Below are 17,137 nucleotides of genomic sequence, written 5' to 3'. Positions count from 1 at the left end.
ATCTGAACCGGTCCTGGGCCTCCCCTAGGTCGACTCAGCCTTAAATGAGTACCCGGTGCGGTGTGTAAACATCGCCACTGGGGAGACAAAGGCGGTCGGGCGTGGTGCTGGCCACCCACCCCCTCGTTTGTGTACCGTTCCGGCCTTCATAGGTGCTTGCTAACAGCATTTGCCCCTACAGTCTGTTAAGGCTTTTTGGGGGATCTTTTTTGTCTGCGGTCGAACAGAGATGCTTTACCCCAGGAAAATCTGCTTTTGGGACAGGTCAATGCTTCTTGCCACAGAGAGTTGTGTAAAAAAAACAAAAAAAACATCATCAATGCTTGCCCCACGATGCATCGATCTAACGCAGGTGCAGATAACTCATAGATATACATAGAGAATTATTGTCGCGTGCCTGGGGCTTCGTCCATTTATCGTTGCTCGTTATGCGTCGCCTCCGTCTAGGACGGATCACGAAACATTTCATCACCGAGCCAAACATTTTTTTTTGTTTTATCTCAAAATTTTAACCGATTCTTCACCTGCCAGCGACCCCATCGCCTTCGCGAAGGGGGGAATTAACGACGCAAGCCAGCGGACGTGCGATACAATGCAAACTCTGGACCATATTGTACACCCATAGAGACACACAGAGACACATAGAGACCCATAGAGATGCATAGGGATACGCAGAAACGCGGAGATATACATAGAGACTCATATATACACGTAGAGACTCATAGAAATGTATAGAGATACATAGAGACTCATAGAAATGTATAGAGATACATATAGACCCATAGATACTCATAGATATACATATACACTCATACTATATGTGAGCGACTCATAGATGTACATAGAGACTCATAGAGATGTATATGCTAGTGAGCATCAATCAAGGCCAGGACTACACACGAGGGGTGGGTGGCCAGCACCACGCCCGGCCGCCTTTATCTCCCCAGTGGAGATGTTTACACACCACACCAGGTACTCATTTGAGGCTGCGTCGACCTAGCGGAGGCCCAGGAACGGTTCAGATAATTGCCATGAGCGGGAAACAAACTCGGGTCGCCGGGTTCGTAGCGCAGCGCAGCGCTAACTGCTACACTACCGCTCCCCACACACACACACAACGTCAAAAATGCCCCGTATACCATTAACAGACTCCATGACAGAGGTTTTTGGGTTGGATCGCGTAAATATATAAATGTGTCGTTAAAACCCGCCACCACCTGACACAGCTAACTAGTGAGGGTTGTCACGTAAACAGAGCGTGGCCAATTCGTCACTTGTACAGCACTAATGTGTAGTGTGGTGTATAGTGTAGTGTATAGTGTAGTATACTAGTACAGCACTAGTGTGTACTGTAGTAGTGTATAGTGTAGTGTATAGTGTAGTATACTAGTACAGCACTAGTGTATTGTATAGTGTAGTATACTAGTACAGCACTAGTGTGTAGTGTAGTGTATAGTGTAGTATACTAGTACAGCACTAGTGTGTAGTGTAGTGTATAGTGTAGTATACTAGTACAGCACTAGTGTATAGTGTAGTATATAGTGTAGTATACTAGTACAGCACTAGTGTATAGTGTAGTGTATAGTGTAGTATACTAGTACAGCACTAGTGTATAGTGTAGTGTACTAGTACAGCACTAGTGTATAGTGTAGTGTATAGTGTAGTATATAGTGTAGTATACCAGTACAGCACTAGTGTGTAGTGTAGTGTATAGTGTAGTATACTAGTACAGCACTAGTGTATAGTGTAGTGTGTAGTGTAGTGTATAGTGTAGTATACTAGTACAGCACTAGTGTATAGTGTAGTGTATAGTGTAGCGTATAATGTAGTATACTAGTACAGCACTAGTGTATAGTGTAGTGTATAGTGTAGTGTATAGTGTAGTATACTAGTACAGCACTAGTGTATAGTGTAGTGTATAGTGTAGTGTATAGTGCAGTGTATAGTGTAGTGTATAGTGTAGTGTATAATGTAGTGTATAGTGTAGTGTATAGTGTAGTATACTAGTACAGCACTAGTGTGTAGTGTAGTGTATAGTGTAGTATACTAGTACAGCACTAGTGTATAGTGTAGTGTATAGTGTAGTGTATAGTGTAGTATACTAGTACAGCACTAGTGTATAGTGTAGTGTATAGTGTAGTGTATAGTGTAGTGTACTAGTGTAGTGTATAATGTAGTGTATAGTGTAGTGTATAGTGTAGTATACTAGTACAGCACTAGTGTATAGTGTAGTATACTAGTACAGCACTAGTGTATAGTGTAGTGTATAGTGTAGTATACTAGTACAGCACTAGTGTATAGTGTATTGTATAGTGTAGTGTACTAGTGTAGTGTATAATGTAGTGTATAGTGTAGTGTATAGTGTAGTGTACTAGTACAGCACGCCGGTGTGTTGGAGAGCCAAGCCACAACATTTACAAACTGAGTACGATGTGATAATTGTTTTTTTTACCCTTCTATCTGGCAACAAAACTGACACCTTTTTTTACAAGGAGTCATGTTTGCATAGACCACAATACCTTCGGTCGGAATGCAAACAAAAAACACAACTCTGATAATGTATGCACTGTCCTGGAAATTGACTGGTCCACACCCGAGACAGCTTTCCTTAGAGCCTAGTCTCACATAGCGTTAGACCAGATGACGCCAAAAGGCGACGTTTCGCCAGTAATTACCAGAAGTGTGGACTCGAGTCATGTGACTTGGACTCGAGTCAGACTCGAGTCATGAATTTGATGACTTCAGACTCGACTTGGACTTGCATAACAATGACTTTGTCCCACCTCTGAGGTGTGGACTCGAGTCATGTGACTTGGACTCGAGTCAGACTCGAGTCATGAATTTGATGACTTCAGACTCGACTTGGACTTGCATAACAATAACTTCGTCCCACCTCTGGTAATTACAACCAGCTTCATCAGGCGACAGCCAGATTAGTGGAGAAGTCCACCTGTTTCGTTGCTTATATAGAGGCGTAGATGTGGTGACCACGCTTCTGCGCTCTTGCACAATGTGGGGGGGGGGGGGGGGGGGGTTTACTGAGGCAACGTTCATGATGCATGTGCATTATGCGAGCCCTTTGAACTTGTCCTTACTGTCTATTGTGATTATTAAAATAGCCCTATCAACGGTAATCCTATTGACGTACGCTGCCCTTTGTAGGCAGGGCTTAACAACACATTTATAAAGTCCCGTAGAAGGGAAATAATAAAATAATAAGAATAAAACATAATAAAATAATTCTCACGACGTTTCGGCCACAACGCAAGCAGCCGTCCTCGGGTGAAGACCAGATCTGTCGGGGAGACAGACCTGGTCTTCACCTTCTACGTGGCTTTATCGAAAGAACCAAGAAGATGAATCCCTGCAGTCACGAAAGCTTTGAATCGAAATTTAACACGTTAAAATATTTACGCGATCTAACCCAAAAAACCTCTATCATGGATGATATTGGTCGTGAAAGCCTACGTGTTAATCCTTAACAGATTGTTGGTGGAAAGTACTGTTAGCGAGCACACACGCACGCACACACATCACACAACGCAGTGTTAACCAGGGCGGCCTACCGGTCACGAACCGCGAATCTTTGCAACCCAAGCGGCCAACGCGCTTCGGCTCAGTCAAGTCTGGCGCACGGGAGCGGGGTATGAACCACGCTTCTCACAAGAGCTAAAGGCACAGACCCTGCAAGTGCTTTGCTCACCCGAGTAATCTCTACAGACTTTGACTTTTAAACAACTTTTATTGCCGCCAGCAGCAACAGCACTGGAGGCGATTTCGATATGAAATACACAAAGTCGCCAGCAAACAAATGAATATAAACGCTACAAATCCACCCGCTGTGGCGCTAAAAGCACCACGCACAACACGAAAGAAAAGCCACGTGGTGGTGGTGGTCATCGCGCACGCCACGGTGACGAGCGAGCGCTTCAGAAGGTGAACACCACGAGGGTGCCGTCCACGCTGGTACAGAGAGGGGCTTGTCCGGCTCCCCAGCGTTCGAAGAAGACGTGCACAGAGACAGAGAGAGAGCCCCTTCGCGTTGAGAATTTTGGTCGACGCTTCTACGTCCTGGCCAGACCGTCTCTTCGAAGTGGTGGGAGTAACCCACGCGTTGCCCCAGCACAGACGCGGCCCCGCCAGTCGACTTTGGTGTAGCCACTGACACCGCCTGGGCAGAGGTAGCAAACGGGTTTTGATTCCTTACCCGTACCCGGCCGCACCAGGGTCGCAAACGGGTACCCGTACCCGGTCGGGTAAGGGTAACCAGGTATCGGGTAGGGTACGGGTACCGGGTACCCGGTTGCGACCTCTGCGCCTGGGTGGACACAGAGCAGCGGTGTGGGACACGGGGGACGGGGAGGCTTGACGTGACCGGAGATTAATAAAACATTTCCCGAGTCTCCCGTGAGAACCGTTCAGTGGTCAATCAACAGGTGCTGCTGCTCGCCGCCGCTCCTTATTGATCCACGACGGAGGGTTTTTTGGGTGAGATCGCGTAAATATACATGTGTCCTGACTCTTCTTGGTTCTTTCGGTAAAGTCACGTAGAATGGAAATAATACAATAATAAAATAAATCATAATAAAATAATTCTCACGACATTTCGGCCACAACGCAAGCAGCCGTCCTCAGGTGAAGACCAGGTCTGTCGGGGAAACAGCGTTGTGGCCGAATCGTCGTGAGAATTGTATTTTATTATGTTTTATTTTTATAATTTTATTATTTCCATTCTACGTGACTTTACCGAAATAACCAAGAAGATGAATCCCTGCAGTCACGAAGGTTTAAATCGAAATGTGTCCTTACTCTTTGGTTCTTTCGGTAAAGTCACGTAGATAGAGAATACTGGTAGGAACCTCTTGGTTACACCAGCCCACAGGGGATTATTGTGTCCGTCCGTCCGTCGTGCAGGGAGGGGCTGGGTGGGGAGGGGATGGTGGGGAGGGGAGGGTGGGGAGGGGCTGGGTGGGGTGGGGAGGGGCTGGGTGGGGAGGGTGGGGCTGGGTGAGAGGTGGGAGAGGTGGGGCTGGGTGGGGAGGGGCTGGTCACCCCGTGGTGTCCTTATAAAACTCAACGTTTAACCTACTCACGCCGGCTTGTGCCCGCCCTCACAGTCGGGCATATTTGCGGAATACACCACGCCGCCGTTGACCCTGCAGGCCATTGACCGAGCAACCCAACGTTCCTACCAGCTCCCTCCGCAGGAATGTGTTTGATCACGACGCAACACAAGCGACCATCTCTCACCTGAAGACGCTCGCTTGTGTTGCGATCGCAACGTCGAGATCTATTATTTTTCAACCTACATGACTTTACCGAAAGAACCAAAGAGTATGGATTCCCGCAGTCACGAAAGCTTAAAATCAGGATTATAAATGCGTCCTTAAACCCGCCAACACACGACGCAGCCTGTTAGTGAAGGTTTGTCACGTAAAAGAAAACGTGGCAAAATTCGTGACTCGTTCAGCACTACTGTTTGCTTGCATGTTCATCGCAAGCAGCGAGTGTGGTCAATGCAGTAATTTGATTCCTTGCAAAAGGTTTCTATTTGGTGTTTGAACATCTTACCACAACTATTTTTCTATTGGCAGAACAGGTATTATTATATTATTGGTTCTTTTGGTAAAGTCACGTAGAAGGGAAATAATAAAATAATAAAAATAAAACATAATAAAATAATAGTTGTATTTTTATTATTTTATTATTTCCCTTCTACGTGACTTTGCCGAAAGAACCAAGAAGACGAATCCCTGCAGTCACGAAAGCTTTAAATCGAAAGGTATTATTATTTCACACGTAGCAGGCTTACGCGACCAATATCATCCATAATAAAGATTTTTTTTGGGGCTCGATCGAGTAAATATAAATGTGTCGTTAAAACCCGCCACCACCCGACGAAGCCAATCAGTTGGGTCGTTACGAGTGTAGAGACAGTGCGTGTGTTGAGAGTCATTACGCTAGTAAGAGAAACACACGGTCTTCTTCGTTCTTTCGGTAAAGTCACGTAGAAGGGAAGTAATAAAATAATACAAATAAAACATAATAAAATTATTCTCACGACGTTTCGGCCACAACGCAAGCAGCCGTCCTCAGGTGGAGAAACAGGTCTGTCGAGAAGGCAGAGTCTGTTATGTTGCCAGAAAAAAGGAGAAAACCCTATAAGTATTAATATATGCATTGCATATATTTTCTGTGCTTTCTGTTTGCATTTTGACCACAAATATTGTGGTTAATGCAGACATGATTCCTTGTAAAAAGATTCAGTTTGGTGTTTTAACAACTTAACACAACTGTTTTGTTGCCAGATAAAAAGGGGAAAAACCTATTCTCATATTCGTCCGTCGAGGCGACAGAGTCTGAATTCAGACTCTGTCGCGACAGAGTCTGAATTCAGACTCTGTCGCCGCGACGGACCTGTTCTTCACCTGAGGACGGCTGCTTGCTTTGTGGCCGAAACGTCGTGAGAATAATTTTATTATGTTTTATTTTTATTATTTTATTACTTCCCTTCTACATGACTTTACCGAAAGAACCAAGAAGATGAATCCCTGCAGTCAGAAACACACCGGTTTTCTGTTTGGAGGGTAAAACCCACTACAACGTTAACAACTCGAGTATCGTGACCTTTCGCCGGCAATTACTACAACCGGCATCATCAGGCGACGGACAGAGTCACTGATTCATATTGCGCGGAACTCACAACGACGCTGCTAACCGAGCGTACGAATGCACCGAGCGGGTTGTCGCCTTCGCCGTGATAGCGTCTCTCTCTTTAAAAAAAAAACAAATCGTAAGAATCTAAATGGCGCGTTAAAGGGATACGCCGTGGCCTCGCGAATGGAGCTCGTTTGCAGAATTTAATGACAATTGAAAAAGGAATCAATCGCTTCGCTCGGAAGTCTGCTCCCTTTGTTCCATTAGTTGCGTCTAATTGAAGTTGCTTAGCGAAAAAAAAAGCAGCCCCCGGACTTATAATTGCCGCCACACGAGCGCGATGAATGGGTTTTTCAAGGTCATTTAGAGGCAGCGGGAACAGGAGCTCCCCGTTAACGGAGCGAGCGAGATTATTTTTTTTTTTGGCCGCCGCTAATTATTTTGAAATACGAGCCCTGCTTTTGCGCCGCCGCTTTGTAATCAGAGCCGCCTAGACCGGAGCGAGGCGGCCAACGGATCTGCCCCACAAAGGGTATACATCTATTATACTGGGACTCCTCTACTTGCGAGCATTCGACTTACGAACTTTCAGAGATAGGGTGTTGACTGTTATGTTATCCGACTCTCTGTTATATTACATTACATTTCTAAGTATACTAGATTTGTGTTTCTATTTAATTTATACCTCATGATGATTGCTTGTGTTGCAATCGAAACGTCGTATGCTAGTATTTAATTTAATTTATTATTTTATCTTTATACGTGACTTTACCGAAAGAACCAAAGAATAATTCCTGCAGTCACGAAAGCTCCAAATTAAGTTAGATACTAACAAACCCGTCATGAACGTCCAATTGCCTGTTCGAACCAAGAGTCGTGAATTCAACCGCCGTGCAATATATGGCGGTGGTGGCATATACATCTGCAGAACATGAAGAAGCAGTGGCATCTACATCTGCAGAACGTGAAGAACCAGTGGCATCTACATCTGCAGAAAATGAAGAGCCAGTGGCATCTACATCTGCAGAACGTGAAGAACCAGTGGCATCTACATCTGCAGAACGTGAAGAACCAGTGGCATCTACATCTACAGAACGTGAAGAACCAGTGGCATTTACATCTGCAGAACATGAAGAACCAGTGGCATCTACATCTGCAGAACGTGAAGAACCAGTGGCATCTACATCTGCAGAAAATGAAGAGCCAGTGGCATCTACATCTGCAGAACGTGAAGAACCAGTGGCATCTACATCTGCAGAACGTGAAGAACCAGTGGCATCTACATCTACAGAACGTGAAGAACCAGTGGCATTTACATCTGCAGAACATGAAGAACCAGTGGCATCTACATCTGCAGAACATGAAGAACCAGTGGTATCTACATCTGTGGAACGTAAAGAACCAGTGTCATTTACATCTGCAGAACGTGAAGAACCAGTGGCATCTACATCTGTAGAACGTGAAAAACCAGTGGCATCTACATCTGCAGAACGTGATGAACCAGTGGCATCTACATCTGCAGAACGTGAAGAACCAGTGGCATCTACATCTGGAGAACATGAAGAACTAGTGGCATCCACATCTGTAGAACGTGAAGAACCAGTGGCATCTACATCTGCAGAAAATGAAGAGCCAGTGGCATCTACATCTGCAGAACGTGAAGAACCAGTGGCATCTACATCTGCAGAAAATGAAGAGCCAGTGGCATCTACATCTGGAGAACGTGATGAACCAGTGGCATCTACATCTGCAGAACGTGAAAAACCAGTGGCATCTACATCTGCAGAACGTGAAGAACCAGTGGCATCTACATCTGCAGAACGTGAAAAACCAGTGGCATCTACATCTGCAGAAAATGAAGAGCCAGTGGCATCTACATCTGCAGAACGTGAAGAACCAGTGTCATGTACATCTGCAGAACGTGAAGAACCAGTGGCATCTACATCTACAGAACGTGAAGAACCAGTGGCATCTACATCTGCAGAACATGAAGAACCAGTGGCATCTATATCTGTAGAACGTAAGAACCAGTGTCATTTACATCTGCAGAACGTGAAGAACCAGTGGCATCTCCATATGCCTGGCCCAAAAACAATTCCCGGATCAGCGACAGTGATCGCGAACTCCGCCCTCCATACAATCGAATGCTCCAAATTCAAATGTCGAAACGTATTTGCTCGGTGACTGCCTTTACCCCAAACCCCCCGCGCTGAGAGGACTTCATCCAGCAGTGGATTGATCATGGATGATGATGAATGTTTAATTTGGGGGTGGTGAGGCAGGGAGCTGAGAACAGCCTTGGTTGTTCAACGTTTCGGCCCCTCCACCTCTCCCCCCGCCCCTCGCCACCATAGCACTAAAGGTGGTTGTCTGAGTTGGATGTGAATCAATGACGAGCCAAAAATCGCCGTTCTCTGTCCGTGCGCGCGTGCCCGTGTCAGCGCGCGTGACCGTGAGCGCGTGCCCGTGCGCGCGTGCCCGTGAGCGCGTGCCCGTGCGCGCGTGCCCGTGTCAGCGCGCGTGCCCGTGCGCACGTGACCGTGAGCGCGTGCCCGTGCGCGCGATTGGCTTAGCGCGCGTTAGTGCGGCGAGCACGTGGCGTTGCGGCGTAGCGCAGCAGGCGCTCTTGAATGATTGAATTATTGGCGCTGTCTCATGAATGAATGAAGTCGTGGCTTTTTGCATGGGGTAAGGTGGTGGTGGTGGGGGGGATTGGTGGGGTTGGGGCGCGGGGGGGGGGTTATGCATGTTAAGACCAACAATGCGTAATTCACGGACACCCTACCCTACCCACCACCGTCGCCTGCTACCCATATATAAATAAACGAAAAGGTATCTCGTAATTCCGAGTGAGTAAAGAAAAAACTCCCGCAAATTCTTTCATTAAACCAAATAAAATATTCGCTCGAGCCGTTCGTTAATTCGACGCCGTTGCACATTTGGAGCGAGGGACAATTTTTTTTTTAAATTATGAATTCTCTTAAAAATGTTTAAAATCAGGCTTCTTTAACGGCCGCGTTATCAGGGGACGCGAATAATTACATTCGGGCGAGAATGGGTTCGTGTTATCTTGGGGGGGCGGGGTAGGGGGGCTTGGGGGGGGTCGGCAATGGGGGGGGGGGGGGGGGGGTCTGATCAGCCACATTTTTTAAATTCCTTTAAAATTGTCGCGTTGGCCCGCGACGGATAAAGTTGCACGTTACCGTAATGAACGGCGTGGGTGCCGCGACGGAGACAAATCAATTTTAAATCTTTGTTGACACCCCCATATCGCCGGCAGGTGAAAACAACCGTGGCGGCGCGCAATCTAAGAAAGTGATAATTTATTTGACAACTTATTATTCCATTGGAACTTCATTTGCCAGTAAAAAATATAATTGTTTTTTTAACCCTTCAATCTGGCAACAAAACTGACACCTTTTTTTTACAAGGAGTCATGTTTGCATAGACCACAATACCTGCAGTCATAATGCAAACAAAAAAACATAACTCTGATAATGTATGTGCACTGTCCTTGAAGTTGATTGGTCCACACCCGAGACAGCTTTCCTTAGAGCCTAGTCTCACATGGGTTGGACCAGATGACGCCATTATGACTGCAGGTATTGTGGCCAATGCAAAAATGACTCCTTGTAAAAAAGGTGTCAGTTTTGTTGCCAGATGGAAGGGTAAATAAAACAATTATCAACTTATTATTCATGGAGGGCTGCCGCCGCCGCCGCTCCAGCTGCCGTGGTGTTGCTGTTGAGTCGACAGCTCGCCACTGAGCTTGGCATCCAGAAAAACGCCGGTTCGATTCCATCTCCGGGAGCGGCAGTTGTTCAGCAATCGTGGAAAATTTCGACGAATCAACCTCCTCCACCCCACCACTCACCCCGAAAGCCAAGCGCTCAGCAATGCCATCCGGTTCCCTGCCGTGCGCTACAACGCGGGCAAACGAGACCACGCGCGTTAGAACGCACAGCGCACGTGTGCACATTTGTCACGCAAAAATTGCGGAGGCTTCCTTGATTACCGGCTTGCCGGCTCGCTTCTCCCCCCCCCACACACCCACACACACCCACACACACACACTTTACCCTGGGATTATTTATCGGTGGAGTGTCGTGAAATTGACAGGTCCTCCGAGGCCCGGGCTTTGCACAGAAAAGCCCTGTTTGCGTTCCCGGTCTAGGAATCTCATTTGCCAGTGGCCACAATAACATTGGCTGGGCGTGACGTGTTTTTGCCTTGTTTTCCACTGGGACGGGAGACTTTTTTTTAGGGGATGGGGGTCAGGCGATGGGGGGGGGGGGGGGGGGGGCTCTGGCCACGATCACGAATTTCGGGGTCTTCCCATTTTCCCGATCCTCTTACGGGGAACAGTCAAACGCATTATCCTCCTCCTCCTTCCCGTGTAGATGCAGAACAACGGATTACATCTTCTTGGGTCTTTCGGTAAAGTCACGTAGAATAGAAATAATAAAATAGTAAAAATAAAACATAATAAATAAAATATTATTATTTTATTATTTCTATTCTACGTGACTTTTACCGAAAGAACCAGAAGATGAATCCCTGCAGTCACGAAAGCTTTAAATCGAAATTCAACAGATTACAATTTCACATTGAGGTGGTCACCGCCGAATAAGCGCGCCACGAGCATCCGAGCGCATCGCTGTGATGTCTCCTTCGTCGTATTTGTGGATCGGGGAATTGCGTCGTGACCCCGTTCTGGATGAACACAGTCAGAAACACAGCTTCGTGGTCATTCCAGAATTTTTTTTCCATTTGTGCATCATCAGGTCATCCCCATCTGCTGCTGCTGCTCATGGTTTGTGCAGCGGATGGGGTTTAGAGTGGGCACCACGAGCAATCTTCGCAGAAGATCAAATCCCTCCCCGCGGGATTCTTCTGCGTCGGGCGTTCCACAGCAACGGTCGCTGTCTCCCCTACAGACCTGGTCTTCACCTGAGGACGGCTGCTTGCGTTGCGGCCGAAACGTCGTGAGAATTATTTTATTATGTATTATTTTTAACATTTTATTACTTCCCTTCTACGTGACGACTTTACCGAAAGAACCAAAAAAGATTTTCGATTTAAAGCTTTCGTGACTGCAGGGATTCATCTTCTTGGTTCTTTCGGTAAAGTCACGTAGAAGGGAAGTAATAAAATAATAAAAATAAAACATAATAGAATAATTCTCTGTCTACTTGACGGACCTGTTCTCCACCTGAGGACGGCTGCTTGCGTTGTGGCCGACACGTCGTGAGAATTATTTTATTATGTTTTATTTTAATTATTTTATTACTTCCTTTCTACGTGACTTTACCGAAAGAACCAAGAAGACTCTGAGCATTCACGCGGCTCCCCGAGGCCCCATCGGTGTCGCCTCTCCACGCGTTCGCGGCACGGCGTAGGGCAGTCGCCATGTGAGTGATCCCCCCAGATGCCTGGGGATTGTACCATCGCTGGGAGCTCGCGGGGGGTACAGCAGGCCGACCCCCCCCCCACGAGCACCTGAAATACAGCCGGTTTGCTACAGGTGGGCCACTGAACACCCTACCCGGTGTGCTGCGTTGGCCTTGCTTGGGTGCTGCGCGTGAACGCCGCTTGTCGAAGGCTTGACGGAGTTGTGGGAGTGGGGGGGGGGGGGTTACCGAGGGTGCCTAAGCCCCACACACTCGTTCGGGCCTGCGACGCGACCGACCGAGCCGGCGCGGTGAGAAGTCCCACCACCACCACCACGACCACACACCACCACCACACACCACCACCACACACCACCACCACCACACACCACCACCACCACACACCACCACCACACACCACACACCACCACCACACACCACCACCACCACACACCACCACCACACACCACCACCACACACCACACACCACCACACACCACCAGCTGTCCCAGAGGTTCGCGTGCAAAAAAATATGAAGAGAGGAAGAAACAAGTATAACCCGTAAAAACAAAGTTTTTCACTATAAATTCTTTATATGCGTGGCAGCTAGAGTCCCCTCGTCCTCTGGCTTGAGATGGCTGCCACCTATGGGTCAGATGATTGCCTGCCACCATTAAGCAATTGGTAATTCAATATACTTTATTTTTTCCTAAAAAGTGTAAAATTTTGGAAAGTTTATTTCACGAAAATACATTGTCACGCACAACGAGTCTGTGTGCAAAATGTCAGCTCGATTGGATCACGGGAAGTGGGTTAAAAAAACGACCGAAAGATTTGCACGGTCGTAAGCATGCAAGCAAGCATGCAAGTGCACTTAATATAAAGGATTTAAAAAGAAACGCCGCCGACGCCACTGCCCCACTCTCCACTGCGCTCACAACACAGAGGCCCATCACCTAGTGGAGGGGGGCGGGGGAGAAGGGGGTGGGGGACAATTTTTTGTTAAATCCTCTCCTCGCTGCCACCGCTGTGCCACAGGGTTCGACCAGTGGCGGCTCCTGCAAAATCTCTCAGGGGGGGGCAAATGTCTGGATGATTGATAAGGATAAGGTCCACCCATGCAATGAATAATTAACAGCTTAAGCATGTAAAGGCAACTTCACTTCTTTAATATTAATGAAAAATAAAGTGACTCTTACAATACATCTTGTTTGTTTCTATACTCACTATTATTACAATCCACTCAGTATCTTTTATTAAAGATTCCACTAGGTGGCGACAAATAATATTGTTGACTGAAACGTGCTTACGTATGATGACGTAAGCACGTTAGTGCGAGCCCTCCCGGAAGCCATAGAGAATGCATTGCAGCGCCCGCCGTTCGAAAAAAAAACATCTTTGAATTGTAAGTCTATGGGAACACTCTGGGCGATTCTCAGCCGGAGTGAAATCGCCCAAAAAGAGGCGGTACTCCACAGAACGTGACATGACGCTAATTAGACTATATCCAGAGGCACAGTAACGGCTGAGATTGGTGGTGCGTCGCCCAATCGCCCTAATGAAGAAACCGCCCCTGGGGTTCGACCACAAGCGCCGTGGATCGGCGGGTCCTCCGCGTGGTGGGAAAAAACGTGGGGACATCACCCGCCTCCTCGAAGAGGTCTGGTGGCCAACCTTGGAGAGAGACAGAGAGAGAGATTCCAAAGGGCTCTGCCTTCCAGTGGAGGCCCCCTTCCGCTAGCGGCGGCGTATGGCACGCACTTGCAGGGCCGCGCCTTCGCCTGGTCCGCATTCGCTTGCGAGCTTTCGGCGACAAGCCGCGTTGACATTTTCCGGCCAGCAACCGCCGAAAAGGGACATCGGAACCCGCACCGGTCCCGGGTCCTCCCCTAGGTCGGCTCAGCTTAAATGTGGGTAAGACGAAACGCTAAGCGCCTGGAGCTGCGCTGAGCGACATCACCCAGCCCCCCCCACCCCCCATACCTCGTGCGCTGTGTCAGCGTTCGAAAGGTCGTCTCGCTCGCGGCACTTGTCCCGACAGCCTATTGACGGCTTTCACGGGGTTTTATCTTAGTCTCGTGAGTGTGTGGGGCTTAGGCACGTTCACGTGAGGGAGCGGTGGTGCAGCAGTGGGGGTGGGGGGGGGGGGGGTCAGCGCGCGGCGCTTTCAAATTCACGCTCACGGACAACCGACACCGACGACGATTATTTGGACCGGTACCCTGGGCCCTCCCTAGGTCGACTCAGCCTCAAATGGGTGCCTGGCGCGGTGCGTAAAAACATCGCCGTGCCGGCCTTCAGAGGTGCTCCTCGTTAACGGCACTTGCCCCAAACAGTCCGACAAGGCCTATACGGGGGGAAGGGGGATCTTTGTCTTTGGGGTGAGACGTGGGGGGGGGCGTCGTTAATATTCCGCACGCGTAGCGCTGCTGCCAAAGGATGATACATATTGACGAGGGCAGTGATCTTAAGCCGTGGGGCGCGTCGCTGGTGCCAGCGGCTGCGGTGGCGGTGTGCCCACACCCCCACCCCACCCCCAACCCACACCCCACCATCACCCCCAATCCACCCCCACCCGACCCTCACATCCACCCCAACCCACCCCACCCTACCCCCACCCTACTCCACCCTACCCCACCCTCACCCCCACCCTCACCCCCAATCCACCCCACCCGACCCCCACCCTCACCCCACCAACATCACCACCACCCTCACCCCCACCCCCACCCTCACATCTACCCCATCCCTCCCCCACCCTACCCCCACCCTACTCCACACTACCCCTACCCCAACCTCACCCCACCCCACCCTCACCCTCACCCCCACCCTCACCCTCACCTCCACCCCATCCCAACCCCCACACACCCACCCTCACATCCACCCACATCCCCACCCCACCCCTCACATCCACCCCATCCCAACCCCCACCCCACCCTCACATCCACCCCATCCCACCCCACCCCACCCTCACATCCACCCCATCCCACCCCCACCACCCTACCTACCCCACCCCACCCCACACTCACACTCACCCCCACCCTCACCCCCATCCCACCCCACCCCAACCAAACCCCCAACCCCACCCTACCCCCACCCCACCCTACCCTCACTCACACCCCACCTTTTTCTGGCACCCATCCATTCCGTAGGTCGGTCCATCCATTTGTCCGTCCGCGCATCCGTCTCCGATTGTCCTCTCCCGATCATCCGTGTCTCCCTCCCTCCGTGCGTCCGTCTTGCTGTGTGTCCGCTTTTCAATTTGTCCCGTCCGTCCGTCCGTCCATCCGCCGTTCTCTGCAATTGTGCATCCGTCTTTCTTTTCATCTCTTTGTCCGCCCATCTTTCAATTTAACCCACCCATATACATCAACCACTTCTCTCCCTCCGTCTCTCTCCCTTCGTCCCTCCATATCTCTCTCCCTTCGTCCATCCTCTCTTCCATTCCGCCCCAACGCGTCGCGCCACGTGCGTTCCTACGCTCTGACACTTAAATATCAGACGCTGTCTCCCCGACAGACCTGGTCTTCACCCGAGGACGGCTGCTTGCGTTGTGGCCGAAACGTCGTGAGAATTATTTTATTATGTTTTATTTTTATTATTTTATTACTTCCCTCTCTACGTGACTTTACCGAAAGAACCAAGAAGATGAAGCTCTGACACTTTCCACTTGATCGCGACCACCATTCCCGAACGCTGCTGTCCTAACCCGTTCCTGGGGGTAACGTCAATCCAAACCCCCCCACCTCCACCTCCACCCATCCGCCCCTTCTACCCTCCAGCCCCAGGGTGTCCACGTTTTGATCATCGCCCATGCTGCTCTGTTCGCCCCTAAACAGCAGGGAGGCCGTTCAAAGGCGCTCGCGAACGTCAACAGGTTCCAGCCCCTTTGCCTCCTGCCGATTTCATACAAACAACGGGCTCATTAGAGGGTCAACACCTGCGCGTGTGTTTCGACGATAGCCAGGAGAGGGAGAAGTACAATGCCGCAGGGCAGACACGGGGCCCGAGACTTCGTGCCAACGAAGCTTGCAAGGGAAAGGTTACGGCCCAGCAAATTGGTCGCCGATGCCAGAGAAGTAAACCCGCGCGTGCGAGGGCGCAACGCTCTATCCCCACACACTGAGCAGGCTTGAGATAAGTCGACACTTTGCCCGTGCCGACGTCTCTAGCGAGCCAATGGAGTTTGGCAACGTCCGTGCGGTGATCCATCAACTCTCGCTGCTGCCTCCACGGCGTTTGATGACTGGCAACCACGAGTAGCAGCAGCGTAGTCACCACCCACCATCATCATCAACACCATCACCACCACTACCATCACCACCACCATCATCACCACCATCACCACCATCACCATCACCACCATCATCATCAACACCACCATCACCACTACCATCACCACCACCATCACCACCATCACCACCATCACCACCACCACCATCATCATCATCAACACCACCATCATCACCACCATGACCACCACCATCACCACCACCATCACCACCATCACCACCATCACCACCACCATCACCACCATCACCATCACCACCACTGCCATCACCCCATCACCACCACCACTGCCATCACCACCATCACCACACCACATCACCACCACCATCACCACCACCACCATCACCACCACCGCCATCACCACCATCATCACCACCACCATCATCACCACCACCATCACCCCATCACCACCATAACCATCACCACCACCACCACCACCATCCCACCACGACCACCACCACCACCATCGCCACCACCACCATCACCACCACCATCACCACCACCACCATCATCACCACCAACACCATCACCACCACCATCATCACCCACCACACCATCAACACCACACTACCATCACCACACCATCATCACTACCACCATCACCACCATCACAATCACCACCATACACCACGCCATCACCACCACCATCATCATCACCACCACCATCACCACCACCATCACCACCATCACCACCACCACCATCACCGCCATCCACCGCCGCCGCCTGGCTTAGCAATAACAGGAGCAATTGGGTGCCAATTATTTATCGCCGTCCGACCAAGTCAGCTCTGAGAACTGCGAGG

Source organism: Lethenteron reissneri, chromosome 63, assembly GCF_015708825.2.
Source record: "Lethenteron reissneri isolate LAM-NWPU_2019-01 chromosome 63, ASM1570882v1, whole genome shotgun sequence".
In the NCBI taxonomy this organism is placed as follows: domain Eukaryota; kingdom Metazoa; phylum Chordata; class Hyperoartia; order Petromyzontiformes; family Petromyzontidae; genus Lethenteron; species Lethenteron reissneri.
The sequence above is the reverse complement of the archived record's forward strand: the minus strand, read 5'-3'. Positions refer to the sequence as shown.